This window comes from Neoarius graeffei, chromosome 10, assembly GCF_027579695.1.
Source record: "Neoarius graeffei isolate fNeoGra1 chromosome 10, fNeoGra1.pri, whole genome shotgun sequence".
In the NCBI taxonomy this organism is placed as follows: Eukaryota; Metazoa; Chordata; class Actinopteri; order Siluriformes; family Ariidae; genus Neoarius; species Neoarius graeffei.
In genome coordinates this window covers 88,671,954-88,686,743 of record NC_083578.1, presented here as the reverse complement: position 1 = coordinate 88,686,743, position 14,790 = coordinate 88,671,954, and the positions used below count along the sequence as shown (strand labels likewise).

Below are 14,790 nucleotides of genomic sequence, written 5' to 3'. Positions count from 1 at the left end.
TCCCTGGAAAGCCAACACACACATCCCAGCAAAGACCTCTGCCATCTACAACTGCTTGCAGAACAACCGAATGCCATCCCTTCCAGTTGTAGTACAACCCCGATTCCAAAAAAGTTGGGACAAAGTACAAATTGTAAATAAAAACGGAATGCAATGATGTGGAAGTTTCAAAATGCCATATTTTATTCAGAATAGAACATAGATGACATATCAAATGTTTAAACTGAGAAAATGTATCATTTAAAGAGAAAAATAAGGTGATTTTAAATTTCATGACAACAACACATCTCAAATAAGTTGGGACAAGGCCATGTTTCCCACTGTGAGACATCCCCTTTTCTCTTTACAACAGTCTGTAAACGTCTGGGGACTGAGGAGACAAGTTGCTCAAGTTTAGGGATAGGAATGTTAACCCATTCTTGTCTAATGTAGGATTCTAGTTGCTCAACTTTCTTGGGTCTTTTTTGTCGTATCTTCCGTTTTATGATGCGCCAAATGTTTTCTATGGGTGAAAGATCTGGACTGCAGGCTGGCCAGTTCAGTACCCGGACCCTTCTTCTACGCAGCCATGATGCTGTAATTGATGCAGTATGTGGTTTGCATTGCCATGTTGGAAAATGCAAGGTCTTCCCTGAAAGAGGCGTCGTCTGGATGGGAGCATATGTTGCTCTAGAACCTGGATATACCTTTCAGCATTGATGGTGTCTTTCCAGATGTGTAAGCTGCCCATGCCACACGCACTAATGCAACCCCATACCATCAGAGATGCAGGCTTCTGAACTGAGCGCTGATAACAACTTGGGTCGTCCTTCTCCTCTTTAATGAGTTGCAATTTGGTCCTCCAGCTGTTCCTTTTTTGTACCTTTAACTTTTCCAGCCTCTTATTGCCCCTGTCCCAACTTTTTTGAGATGTGTTGCTGTCATGAAATTTCAAATGAGCCAATATTTGGCATGAAATTTCAAAATGTCTCACTTTCGACATCTGATATGTTGTCTATGTTCTACTGTGAATACAATATCAGTTTTTGAGATTTGTAAATTATTGCATTCTATTTTTATTTACAATTTGTACTTTGTCCCAACTTTTTTGGAATCGGGGTTGTAGTCTCGGGGATACTCTTCTGGTGCTATAATGGGAATGTGGCTTCCATCTATTGCACCAACACACTATGGCACTCTTCAATGACTCTGAAAGAGAGCAGCCATTTCCGCTAACCTCTCAGCATCAGGGCATGTAATGTGGGCAGGAAGCAGCACCTTGATGACTGTGTTACAGAAATCCTGAACGCAATTAAAGACGGTGCTCATGCCTACTCCAAAAAGATGGCTGATGGTCCTGTATTCACCGCCAGTGGCCAGCTTCCAGATGGCAAAAGCCACCCGCTTCTGGTTTGGGACACACAAACGGTAATTTGTGTTCCTTCTCCCCAAGACATGCCTCACCCGACTGCAGATATACTCAAACGACTCTTGGGACACACGGAGATTCTGCATGAACTGGTGAGAGGTGAAATCAGGAACAATTGTGTCCCACCAGCAGCGAGATCTTGGGTGTGCCCACAACATGTGATCTCCGCCTTGCCATCAGTCGCAAGATTACCTGTAAAGAGAAAAATGTATAGGTAAATAAACGTGTTGTGTGGAGAGTCATCAATACTCAAACAAATATTCATCATGGCACTTAACCCTTGTGCCTCTTTTTCCCCTTAGATTAGAGTGGGATGTGTATTGAGAAATAAATGTGCATGTGTGAGTGTTGGAAACATAACAAGTGTTGCATTTACTTGTGGAGTTAATGTACAGCACATTTGCCATACTTTATATTCTATTGACCTTATTATATTTCTATATGTATGAACACAGTCAAAATAATAAAGAAAATTAACAACTGACAAGCCAAAAATGTCCTTAGTGAGGCATAAGGGTTAAAGAAACGAGGTTAAACATAAATCATTCACTTGGATATATCCATGTTTGCATAGTATCCGGTGAGACAGACTACTGGATACTCAGCACAACAACTTACCAGGTCTGGTCTGCTGCAATTGTCCTGAGCTGCTGGGTGGTGCAGGAGAGCTGCAGTGGAGTGGAGACATCAGGTCCTCATCCCCGATGGTGGACAACTCTATAAACCACATAAAAACAGCCAGTGTTGGGAAAGTTCACTTTCTACATGAACTATTTCAAAGTTCAGTTCACAAATTTTAAAATGAGCTAGTTCAGTGCATAGTTCAGAATGAAAAATTTTGAACTAAGTTCACAGTTACAAAAATGAATTAGTGAATGAAACTATGCGTCAGATTTCATTATAACATTATACAAACTAGAAAAGCACTCGGAGAGCGCGGACCTCCGCCAAGAATCCTTTAAAAAAATCCGGGATCCAGAAGGTGATCCGGATCACCGCCAAAATTTAATGGATCGTTACTTGTGCCCAGTCACACCTCTGGAAAAAATTTCAGAGCAATCTATTCATAACTTTTTCCGTAATGTTGCTAACAGACAAACCAACAAACAAGCAAACCAACGCTACTGAAAACATAACCTACTTGGCGGAGGAACTGAAGTAACTAGTAACGGTCACTCACTAAAAAACTTTATGCAAGGCGAAAATGTTTGAAAAGAAACTTACCAGGCTCTGATTGCAGCAGTGTGTCGTCCACCATCACCTCCAGCATCGCCGTCGCTGAATTTAAGGCTCCGGTGGCTTTATTTGCCGGTCTATCACCGAGGACCGAGTCCAGAATATCGAAGTGGGGGTTCTTCCTCGGCCGCCCGTTGCCGCTTCAACCGAGGTCCTTTTTTTGGTCCCTGTAGTCTTTCTTCAGTTTCTTTAATTTGTTGCTGATCTGCTCGACAGTACGTTCATACCCTGCCGCAGCCATCTCTTTTTGTATTTGGTGTAATAGGGTCCGCATAGCACCCTCCAGTTTCGCCTGGACTTCATCTGTGGACCATATCGCTTGGAGACAGGTTGTTGTCTCCTCCAGAGACCACTGCTGCTTTACTGCATCCATGATATCGCGTCGCTTTAAAAATGGCACCCTCTCGCTGTCTTGCTATTGTTGTTGGTCTTAACAACTCCGCCCCCCCCGCTGACGTAAGCAGTTCTTTCCTCTGGCCCAGCAAAGAGCTGGTGCTACCCTGGAACCGGTTTTTCTGGCCCAGATCCAGTTCTTTGTCAGTGGAAACAGAAAACCCGGTTCCAAACTAAGCACTGGCCCCGAACCAGCCCTGGAACTGATTTGGTGGAAAAGGGCTATCAGAGACCCACGAGTGAGATTAAAGGTGTACTCACACTAGGCACAGTTGCCATGGTACTGTGCCAGAGTACGACTGTTCCCCCTCCCCCTCCGGCCTGCGCTCACAGCGTTCTAGGCCCAAATGCTCCTTCATCATCACAACGCAGCTCACGGTGTTGCAGAACGGTGCTGATGTATCGCACGATGGAGAATGTTTTTACACCGTGACTTATTTTGAGTCGTTTTGTTTGCAGTGACACACGGCCCCGTCACGAGACCCCGTCACGCACGGTGCAGATTTATCAATTATGCAATGCAGCGATTTTCAGATCACGTACAAGAAGGTTTTTTTTTTTACAGAGGCTGCTGACGCTGAGAGAGAAATCTGCAGTTTTACCCGAGTAAATTCAAGTTCATCAATAAGGTGAGAACCGGACCAGGTTTTAACCCAAATATTCTCCAATAAACTGAAAAGTGCACATTGTAGCGTTCGGGTTCTGTGCTTGGGCAGAGTTAGTGAGCACAGTGATGCATCACTGTCGCGATCACACGACACAAAAGAACCAGCGTTTGGGGTCAAATCTGCTGTGGCACGGTACGGATCACCTAGTGTGAGTACAGAGAGAGAGTGTGAAACAGCGAGAGCAAAAACGAGAGAGAGCACAAAAAGAGAGTGCAAGAAAAAGAAAGAGCAGAAAAGAGAGAAAGACCACAAGAAAAACAGAGTGCAAGAAAAAGAGAGAAAAAGAGCAAAAGAGAGAGAGAGTGTGATCTCCACCACTCATCTTTCTCCTTTGAAGTGGACATCAGGGCAAGTGTTTAGAATGAACAGGACAAAGCACCAGGTGTGTGTGTGTGTGTGTGTGTGTGTGTGTGTGTGTGTGTGTGTGTGTGTGAGAGAGAGAAAACACTTTATCTCTCAAGGCTGCACTTTGATGACGGTAAGTGAAAGCGATGCTAACGACAACAAGGTCTTCACAGTCACAGCAGGAGGTAGAAATAAACACATTGATGATACAGAAGGCATATCGTTAGAGCTGGGGGCAGAACAGGGCAGGACGGTTAGAGCTGGGGGCAGAACGGGGCAGGACGGTTAGAGCTGGGGGCAGAACGGTTAGAGCTGGGGGCAGAACGGTTAGAGCTGGGGGCAGAATGGGGCAGGACGGTTAGAGCTGGGGGTAGAACGGGGCAGGATCGTTAGAGCTAGGGGTAGAACGGGGCAGGATCGTTAGAGCTGGGGGCAGAACGGTTAGAGCTGGGGGCAGAACGGGGCAGGACGGTTAGAGCAGGGGGCAGAACGGGGCAGGACGGTTAGAGCAGGGGGCAGAATGGGGCAGGACGGTTAGAGCTGGGGGTAGAACGGGGCAGGATCGTTAGAGCTAGGGGTAGAACGGGGCAGGATCGTTAGAGCTAGGGGCAGAACGGGGCAGGATCGTTAGAGCTGGGGGCAGAACGGGGCAGGACGGTTAGAGCTGGGGGCAGAACGGGGCAGGACTGTTAGAGCTGGGGGTAGAACGGGGCAGGACTGTTAGAGCTGGGGGTAGAACGGGGCAGGACAGTTAGAGCTGGGGGCAGAACGGGGCAGGACCGTTAGAGCTGGGGGTAGAATGGGGCAGGATCGTTAGAGCTGGGGGTAGAACGGAGCAGGATGGTTAGAGCTGGGGGCAGAACAGGGCAGGATGGTTAGAGCTGAGGGCAGAACGGGGCAGGATCGTTAGAGCTGGGGGTAGAACAGGGCAGGATCGTTAGAGCTGGGGGTAGAACAGGGCAGGATGGTTAGAGCTGGGGGTAGAATGGGGCAGGATCGTTAGAACTGGGGGTAGAACGGAGCAGGATCGTTAGAGCTGGGGGTAGAACGGAGCAGGATCATTAGAGCTGGGGGCAGAACAGGGCTGGATGGTTAGAGCTGGGGGCAGAACGGGGCAGGATCATTAGAGCTGGGGGTAGAACGGAGAAGGATCGTTAGAGCTGGGGGCAGAACGGGGCAGGACGGTTAGAGCTGGGGGTAGAACGGAGCAGGATCGTTAGAGCTGGGGGCAGAACGGGGCAGGACGGTTAGAGCTGGGGGTAGAACGGAGCAGGATCGTTAGAGCTGGGGGCAGAACGGAGCAGGATCGTTAGAGCTGGGGGCAGAACGGGGCAGGACGGTTAGAGCTGGGGGTAGAACGGGGCAGGATCGTTAGAGCTGGGGGTAGAACGGGGCAGGATCGTTAGAGCTGGGGGTAGAACGGAGCAGGATGGTTAGAGCTGGGGGCAGAACAGGGCAGGATGGTTAGAGCTGGGGGCAGAACAGGGCAGGATGGTTAGAGCTGGGGGCAGAACGGTTAGAGCTGGGGGCAGAATGGTTAGAGCTGGGGGCAGAACGGTTAGAGCTGGGGGCAGAATGGGGCAGGACGGTTAGAGCTGGGGGCAGAACGGGGCAGGACGGTTAGAGCTGGGGGCAGAACGGGGCAGGACAGTTAGAGCTGGGGGCAGAACGGGGCAGGACCGTTAGAGCTGGGGGTAGAATGGGGCAGGATCGTTAGAGCTGGGGGTAGAACGGAGCAGGATGGTTAGAGCTGAGGGCAGAACGGGGCAGGATCGTTAGAGCTGGGGGTAGAACGGGGCAGGATCGTTAGAGCTGGGGGTAGAGCGGAGCAGGATCGTTAGAGCTGGGGGCAGAACAGGGCTGGATGGTTAGAGCTGGGGGCAGAACGGGGCAGGATCCTTAGAGCTGGGGGCAGAACGGGGCAGGATCGTTAGAGCTGGGGGTAGAACGGAGAAGGATCGTTAGAGCTGGGGGCAGAACAGGGCAGGACGGTTAGAGCTGGGGGTAGAACAGGGCAGGATTGTTAGAGCTGGGGGCAGAACGGGGCAGGACGGTTAGAGCTGGGGGCAGAACGGGGCAGGACGGTTAGAGCTGGGGGCAGAATGGTTAGAGCTGGGGGCAGAATGAGGCAGGACGGTTAGAGCTGGGGGCAGAACGGGGCAGGACGGTTAGAGCTGGGGGCAGAATGGTTAGAGCTGGGGGCAGAATGAGGCAGGACGGTTAGAGCTGGGGGCAGAACGGGGCAGGACGGTTAGAGCTGGGGGCAGAACGGGGCAGGACGGTTAGAGCTGGGGGTAGAACGGGGCAGGATCGTTAGAGCTGGGGGTAGAACGGGGCAGGACGGTTAGAGCTGGGGGTAGAACGGGGCAGGATCGTTAGAGCTGGGGGTAGAACGGGGCAGGACGGTTAGAGCTGGGGAGCAGAACGGGGCAGGACGGTTAGAGCTGGGGGTAGAACGGGGCAGGACGGTTAGAGCTGGGGGCAGAACGGGGCAGGACAGTTAGAGCTGGGGGTAGAACGGGGCAGGATCGTTAGAGCTGGGGGCAGAACGGGGCAGGACGGTTAGAGCTGGGGGCAGAACGGGGCAGGACGGTTAGAGCTGGGGGCAGAATGGTTAGAGCTGGGGGCAGAACGGTTAGAGCTGGGGGCAGAATGGGGCAGGACGGTTAGAGCTGGGGGCAGAACGGGGCAGGACGGTTAGAGCTGGGGGCAGAACGGGGCAGGACGGTTAGAGCTGGGGGTAGAACGGGGCAGGATCGTTAGAGCTGGGGAGCAGAACGGGGCAGGACGGTTAGAGCTGGGGGTAGAACGGGGCAGGATCGTTAGAGCTGGGGGTAGAACGGGGCAGGATCGTTAGAGCTGGGGGTAGAACGGGGCAGGACGGTTAGAGCTGGGGGCAGAACGGGGCAGGACCGTTAGAGCTGGGGGTAGAACGGGGCAGGACCGTTAGAGCTGGGGGTAGAATGGGGCAGGATCATTAGAGCTGGGGGTAGAATGGGGCAGGATCGTTAGAGCTGGGGGTAGAATGGAGCAGGATCGTTAGAGCTGGGGGCAGAACAGGGCAGGATGGTTAGAGCTGGGGGCAGAACGGGGCAGGATGGTTAGAGCTGGGGGTAGAACAGGGCAGGATCGTTAGAGCTGGGGGTAGAACGGGGCAGGATGGTTAGAGCTGGGGGCAGGATCGTTAGAGCTGGGGGCAGAACGGGGCAGGACCGTTAGAGCTGGGGGCAGAACAGGGCAGGATGGTTAGAGCTGGGGGCAGAACGGGGCAGGATCGTTAGAGCTGGGGGCAGAACGGGGCAGGATGGTTAGAGCTGGGGGTAGAACAGGGCAGGATCGTTAGAGCTGGGGGCAGAACAGGGCAGGATCATTAGAGCTGGGGGTAGAACGGAGCAGGATCATTAGAGCTGGGGGCAGAACAGGGCAGGATGGTTAGAGCTGGGGGCAGAATGGGGCAGGATCGTTAGAGCTGGGGATAGAACGGGGCAGGATCGTTAGAGCTTGGGGTAGAACGGGGCAGGATGGTTAGAGCTGGGGGCAGGATCGTTAGAGCTGGGGGCAGAACAGGGCAGGACCGTTAGAGCTGGGGGTAGAATGGGGCAGGATCGTTAGAGCTGGGGGTAGAACGAAGCAGGATCGTTAGAGCTGGGGGTAGAACGGAGCAGGATCGTTAGAGCTGGGGGCAGAACAGGGCAGGATGGTTAGAGCTGGGGGCAGAACGGGGCAGGATGGTTAGAGCTGGGGGCAGAACGGGGCAGGATGGTTAGAGCTGGGGGCAGAACAGGGCAGGATCGTTAGAGCTGGGGGTAGAACGGGGCAGGATCATTAGAGCTGGGGGTAGAATGGGGCAGGATCGTTAGAGCTGGGGGTAGAACGGGGCAGGATGGTTAGAGCTGGGGGCAGGATGGTTAGAGCTGGGGGCAGAACGGGGCAGGATGGTTAGAGCTGGGGGCAGAACAGGGCAGGATGGTTAGAGCTGGGGGCAGAACAGGGCAGGATGGTTAGAGCTGGGGGCAGAACGGGGCAGGATGGTTAGAGCTGGGGGCAGAACGGGGCAGGATGGTTAGAGCTGGGGGCAGAACGGGGCAGGATGGTTAGAGCTGGGGGCAGAACGGGGCAGGATCGTTAGAGCTGGGGGTAGAACGGGGCAGGATCGTTAGAGCTGGGGGTAGAACGGGGCAGGATCGTTAGAGCTGGGGGTAGAACGGGGCAGGATCATTAGAGCTGGGGGTAGAACGGGGCAGGATGGTTAGATCTGGGGGCAGGATCGTTATAGCTGGGGGCAAAATGGGGCAGGATCTTTAGAGCTGGGGGCAGAACTGGGCAGGATCGTTAGAGCTGGGGGTAGAACAGGGCAGGATGGTTAGAGCTGGGGGCAGAATGGGGCAGGATCGTTAGAGCTGGGGGCAGAACAGGGCAGGATGGTTAGAGCTGGCGGCAGAACGGGGCAGGATCATTAGAGCTGGGGGTAGAACGGGGCAGGATCGTTAGAGCTGGGGGTAGAACGGGGCAGGATCATTAGAGCTGGGGGTAGAACGGGGTAGGATGGTTAGAGCTGGGGGCAGGATGGTTAGAGCTGGGGGCAGAACGGGGCAGGATCGTTAGACCTGGGGGTAGAACAGGGCAAGATGGTTAGAGCTGGGGGCAGAATGGGGCAGGACCGTTAGAGCTGGGGGCAGAACGGGGCAGGATCGTTAGAGCTGGCAGCAGAAGAGCGCTCTGATTCAACCGCATAATGTTGAAATGCAGGGAATAGGATAATATTTGGATGGGGCAACTGGTAAAGTGATGACATTTCAGATGTGGCCCAATGACAAAGGAATGTGCTAATGGGGCAACAGGGGATGGTGGAAGGTTCTAATGGGGCAGGAGAGACAGGGGAACTTTCAGTGGAACATTCCGAAATAATAATGTTCAGGCGAGGCATAGAATATTCGGACTGTTCCAGAGGCAGGAGAACGTTCCGATATAATGCAAGGTGTAGTACAACATTCTACGTGTCCCTGCGGGGCGAGAAGGTCCGCGTCATGTTCTGATAAATGTCTGAGAACTCCTCACTCAGTGTGTGTGCACGCGCACACACAGTTTCATTTAGGGTATGCTGCCTGGCCTGAAGTGACAACATTATAGTGTGTGTGTGTGAGAGACGGCACATAGCCCCAACCGTCATAACATTTACTCAAAAAGTCCCCCCTCCCTCTTCCCTCCTCTCCGCTTTACACACTTCATCAACCTGACAAATCCTGCACGCCTGCCAACACACACACACACACACACACACACACACACACACACACACACGTTACGTAAGCGTGCACTCAAGGATATAAACACTAACACTCTTAACGGTCACATCTCCATTATGGCTCTTTTTCCTTCCTCTTCATCTTTTTCTCTTTTTCTTTCAACTCTTCTTCATTCCTTCCTTCCTGTTCTTGTACTCTTTCTCCATTCCTCCTCTCTCTTGTCCTCTTTATGTCTCCTTTCTACCCCTCTTTTCTTTTGTAATCACTCTCTTTCTCTCACATCTCTCCCTTCACTTCCATTATCCCTCCATCTTCACCCCTCTTTCCTTCTCTCTGCTCAGCTTTCCCTTTATTAACCCCCTCATCCTTCTTCTCTCCCACTTTCCCTCCCTGCCTGCCATTGACTCTCCCCTCCATCCTTCGTTCCATCTCTCTCTGTCTCTCTCTGTTTAAACCTTCTCCATTTTCACTTTCATCTTTTCCCACCCTCCTCTCGCTCTTACCTTCCTTCTTTCATTCCCTCTTCCTTCACTAAAATCCCTCCTCTGGCTCTCTCACTTTGATGCTGTTCCTCTTTCCTTTTACAATCGTTTCTGCATATTCTCTCTCTCTCTCCTTTCCCCATCATTCCTTTATACTTCACCTTCTTTAAATACTTAACGTTCTTGTTTGTGTCCCTACTTTTCTTCCTCTTTGTTATTCTCTCTCTCTCTCTCTCCCCCCCTTTTCATCTCCTTCTTTCTTCCCTCCATTTTCATCATTCTTTCTTGCTATAAATCCATTTCCTCCCTCCCTTCATCCTCTTTTTTCCCTTTCCCTCACTCCTTTCTTTCTTAATTCTCAGTCTCTCTCCTTCTCTTTACCTCTCCTACTCCCTGAAGGAGGTGTGGCCTCTGTAACGGTCAGTCTCAGTGAAGGGGTGCGGCTTCTGTACATCGTCTCAGTGAAGGAGGTGTGGCTTCTGTATTTCAGTCTCAGTGAAGGGGTGTGGCTTCTGTATATTTCAGTGAAGGAGGTGTGGCTTCTGCACCTGTCAGTCTCAGTGAAGGAGGTGTGGCTTCTGTATTTCTCAGTCTCAGTGAAGGAGGTGTGGCTTCTGTATCTGTGAATCTCAGTGAAATAGTCTTGGCCTCTGTCCCCCACAGAATCGGTGAAAGGGCATGGCCTCTGTATCTGTCAGGCTCAGTGAAGGGGGCGTGGCCTCTGTACCTGTCAGTCAGTCTTAGTGAAGGGGGCGTGGCCTCTGTACCTGTCAGTCAGTCTTAGTGAAGGGGGCATGGCCTCCCACTCCTGCAAGCTGACCTTTTTAAGAAATAGAGCTAAATGCACAAAACTGAATTACTTTATACTTCATTAACGCAGCTGTGAACTGTATCACATTCAGTCCTTAGCTGCGTCACATATTCGGATGACATCACAGCACTGAGCAAAGGATCGGGTTTGTTTGTCAAAGACAACACACACACACACACACACACACACACACACACCCCAACTGAGAGTGTTGTGGTTCACCAAGGCCATGATATCATTCAGAAGACACTCTCAGTGTGTATTACAGAGTTACAAACGTGTGTGTGTTTGAGAGAGAGAAGCTTGGCCTTGCATATCTGGGTGTGTGAGCTGGGTTTGACTGTGCCAGTGTGTAAACACATTAAATCAGACTGTAACTCTTTGTGTGTTTTCTGGAGTGTCTAGATTCGGTGTCTGTGTATATGAATGTGTGTATCTCTCTCTCTCTCTCTCTCTCTCTCTCTCTCTCTATATATATATATATATATATATATATATATATATACACATATATATATATATATATATATATATATATATATATATATATATATATATATATATATATATATACATATATGTGTGTGTGTGTGTGTGTGTGTGTGTACTGTACTGTCTGATTTGTGTATGCTGTTGGGAATTACCTGAGTGTGTATGTGTGTGTCAGGGTGGGAAGTTTTGGCCTTGCTTATGCTGGTGTGTGAACTGGGTTTAGTTCTGCCAATATGTGTGTGTGTGTGTGTGTGTTAGAGCAAGAGAATGTGGCTACTGGGTGGGGCCGTGTGTGTGTGTGTGTGTGTGTGTGTGTGTGAGAGAGAGAGAGAGAGAGAGAGAGAGCGCGCATCTGACCTGGCTTGCCTGTGTGATCTTTCAACTTGGCTCACTTTTTCAAAAAAATTCTATTTATTTATTAGTATTAATTTATTTATTTTATTTATTGTGTGTGTGTGTGTGTGTGGGGGGGGGGGGGGGGGGGGGGGGATGTTCATGCATGTATAGCTCACTGTTTTTGACCTCAGGCAGCAGCAACTGACTCACACTGCTCCAGCCGGCTCGTGTGTGTGTGTGTTTTATATATATATTTATATAAAAAAGACAATCATCACCTCCTATGACACTTTAATTTTATATCAAGAAGTTGATGTGTGTTTATGGATTATGGCAGAATGGAGAGAGAGTGTGTGTGTGTGTGTGTGTGTGTGTGTGTGTGTGTGTGTGTGTGTGTGTGTGTGTGGTGTGAAAAAGAGAATGGAAAGAACTGAGCTGCAGTAATTAGGTGTGGAAACAATGGTGTACAAGTCAATACCTATAAAAAAAAAAATACACAATGGAGGCGAGTTAATGTTCCTCTGTTTTTTCCTGTATGATTACTAGAAGCTCTCCCTCACTCGCTCTCTCTCTCACACACAAAGTACCAGAGAACATGGTGCGGCACACCGTCATAACTGGATAAAAGGAAAAACCACTGAAAGGAACATGAAAGTCCAATAAAGTTAAAGCCTCTCTGAATTTGGGTCTGAACTTCAGCGTGAGATTCTGAGTTTCCTGCTCAAGCTCAGTGTTTCCTAAACGTCAAGCTTTTGCAATGCTGGAAATTCCTGCACACGTTCCTGCACATCCAAACACAACATCTTGTTGCAAACATTCGTTGGTTTGCTTTCAACTACACGAGATGGCTGCTGTGTGTATCCTGCGTTTATTAAACACGGCTGTAGGACTCGGGTCCGGTCTCAAGGTGTTCCTTCTGTTGTCTCGGGTATGTCTTGGACTCATTAGTGTTTGCACTCAGACTTGTCTTGGTCCTTGTTGGTCTCGCTTGAGTCCTGCTGTCTTTAAAAATAGGGGGTTTTTATATTTGAGGGTTTTTTTCCTCAAGTAACCAATCGTACCCCTTGCCAAGACTCGAAATCAAAGAAAGTGGACTAAGAAGGTATTCCAGTCCTGTCACTGAGTCAGACGACACCCCCATGGCCAAAAACATCCTCCTGATGACCAAAATGACATTTTGTCGTGTCCACAGTGACATCATAACCGACACAACGCGTTGCAGTCTGGGAAAAAAAAGTCAGATATGGTTGCAGTTGAATTCACAAAAGATGATTACGTGTAAGGAGCCAGTTTAACAAACCCAGTGATAAAATCAGTCAGCCTGCTTAAAGATGCCTAAAACCTCGGGGAAACCATGACTTAAATTATTAGAGAAGCAGCTTTGGGACCAAAAGGTCACTGGTTTGATTCCCTGGACCAGCAGGAATGGCTGAAGTGCCCTTGAGCAAGGCACCTAACCCCCAACTGCTCCCCAGGTTATGTTGTACGTCTCTCTGGATAAAAGCGCCTGCTAAATGTGTGTAACATAAAACATCACAAGCTGGTGTTGGGGTCAGACTACATGATGTTTTTGCCTTTCACAATGGTCACCATATCATATCATATTATAGTGCTATAAATTCTTGCTGTGTCTTGGTCGGGAGACCGGAAACACTACAAGTTTGACTCCGACCAATCATTGTTCACGTCCTTGCGTGTCATCAGGGAGGAGGGTCAAGAAACAGTCAGTCAGTCAATCAAGGCTATCAAAGAAAACATCGTAGGCAAGAAAATATATCGAGGATATTACCCAGTCGCGTGAAGATATCAAGTTTATCTTCGAGTGGTGAATGTATAGATCACGAGTTAGTGAACGAATGTAAATATTTTCAATACGAGAAGATAAACTTTATACCTTTGCACCAAGATGTAATATTCTTTATGTTATATGGACACATCCACAAAAAAAATGCAAGTTAATCAAAAGAATTTAAATTTTCAACCGGTTCGCCACTTTCACAACACAGCGGGAAAACACTGGGAGTGGCATCATCGGAGTGAAATAGCAGGAGTTATTATCCATACAGGACACTTTTTCGATGGAATAAAAACGTGTTCTATTCCATTCTAGCGAGTTTCATTCAATTGATTTGATAGCATGCAATATTGTTAGCATATTGCTTATCCTACGTGTATTATGCCACTCTACCCAATAGAGAATGAGTATTGAATATGGGTTCTGATATTGTGTGGTTGTCAAGACAGCATGAAGTCACACACTGGAGACATAAAACTTCCACGCTAGCGAGCGACTGGGACAATTTGTAAACAAACATGGCCGCCAGGTTTGCTTCGTTTAAAAAAAAAAATACGGAAGATTTTGAGAGAATTTTGAAAGAGAAAGGTGTGTTGAACACCCGAAAGGAATGTGTATGTATGTATTATTATTATTATTATTATCATCGGCTGGCTTTTTTTCATGGTCTATCAGACATATTCCATTCAGCAACTTGTCTTCGACTCATTCAGCATCATGCTAGCTGAATGGAATAGATCTGATAGATCAGGAATAAAAGCCAATTATTATTATTATTTTTTTAAATTATTATTATTATTATTATTATACAAAAAGAGCCAGACAATATATTTAAATGTCACTCAGATCCACAATGTGTTTCGTATGCAAAATGCAAGTTTTTCATATACACGAGAAGATAAACTTCACATCTTCAAGCCAACATGTGATTTTCTTTTTATTATATCAACACATTCACAAAAGTCACAGTTTTGGTTCTCCATGTCCTGGATGGAGCTCAGATGAAAAATATGAGGGGTGTATTTCCCAGTAGAACACTCATTTCCATAGAATATAAAAAAAATTCTGACATGCTAGACTTTTCGTAGTGTCCTGGACGCCACATTGCTGTTCAATGTCACACTACAAGTCACCCACGACAAAATCGTGTCAAAATTAGGCTGAATTTGTGCAGTTATCTGAGTGATTATCATGCTTTGACAAAACTCGTAGCAAAAGCCGAATCAATTCGTTTTGTCTTGAAAATGTTCACGGAGTCCCTACACCATCACATCAGCATCAAAACAAAGAACAGCATGTTCTCTCTCTGCACAGATGACGTCCAGTAAACAAAGAGCTGAATCGAGTGAATAAATCAGCGATTATTTCCCCCCGACGTGAGCACAAACAGAGATCAGTGGAGTGAAGAGACAACGATGAGGCTTGCGTTTTAACGAGAAAGAGACGGATGATAATCACAGTGAGAATTCATTTCTCACTGTAAACTTAGGATCCTTTACAATGATTGCAGGGCTCTACATTAACTTTTGAAACCACTTGTCTTGTAGGGCAAGTTGAAAGGAAATTTACTTGTCCGAA

The 14,790-nt window shown here is 48.6% G+C and overlaps 1 protein-coding gene across 1 annotated transcript in view; it reads right to left on the bottom strand.

Annotated features, from left to right (window-relative positions):
- zgc:92140 (uncharacterized protein LOC447854 homolog) overlaps positions 1-14,790 on the bottom strand; it is a 77,884-nt gene that overhangs the window by 36,859 nt on the left and 26,235 nt on the right. The window lies entirely within an intron of this gene.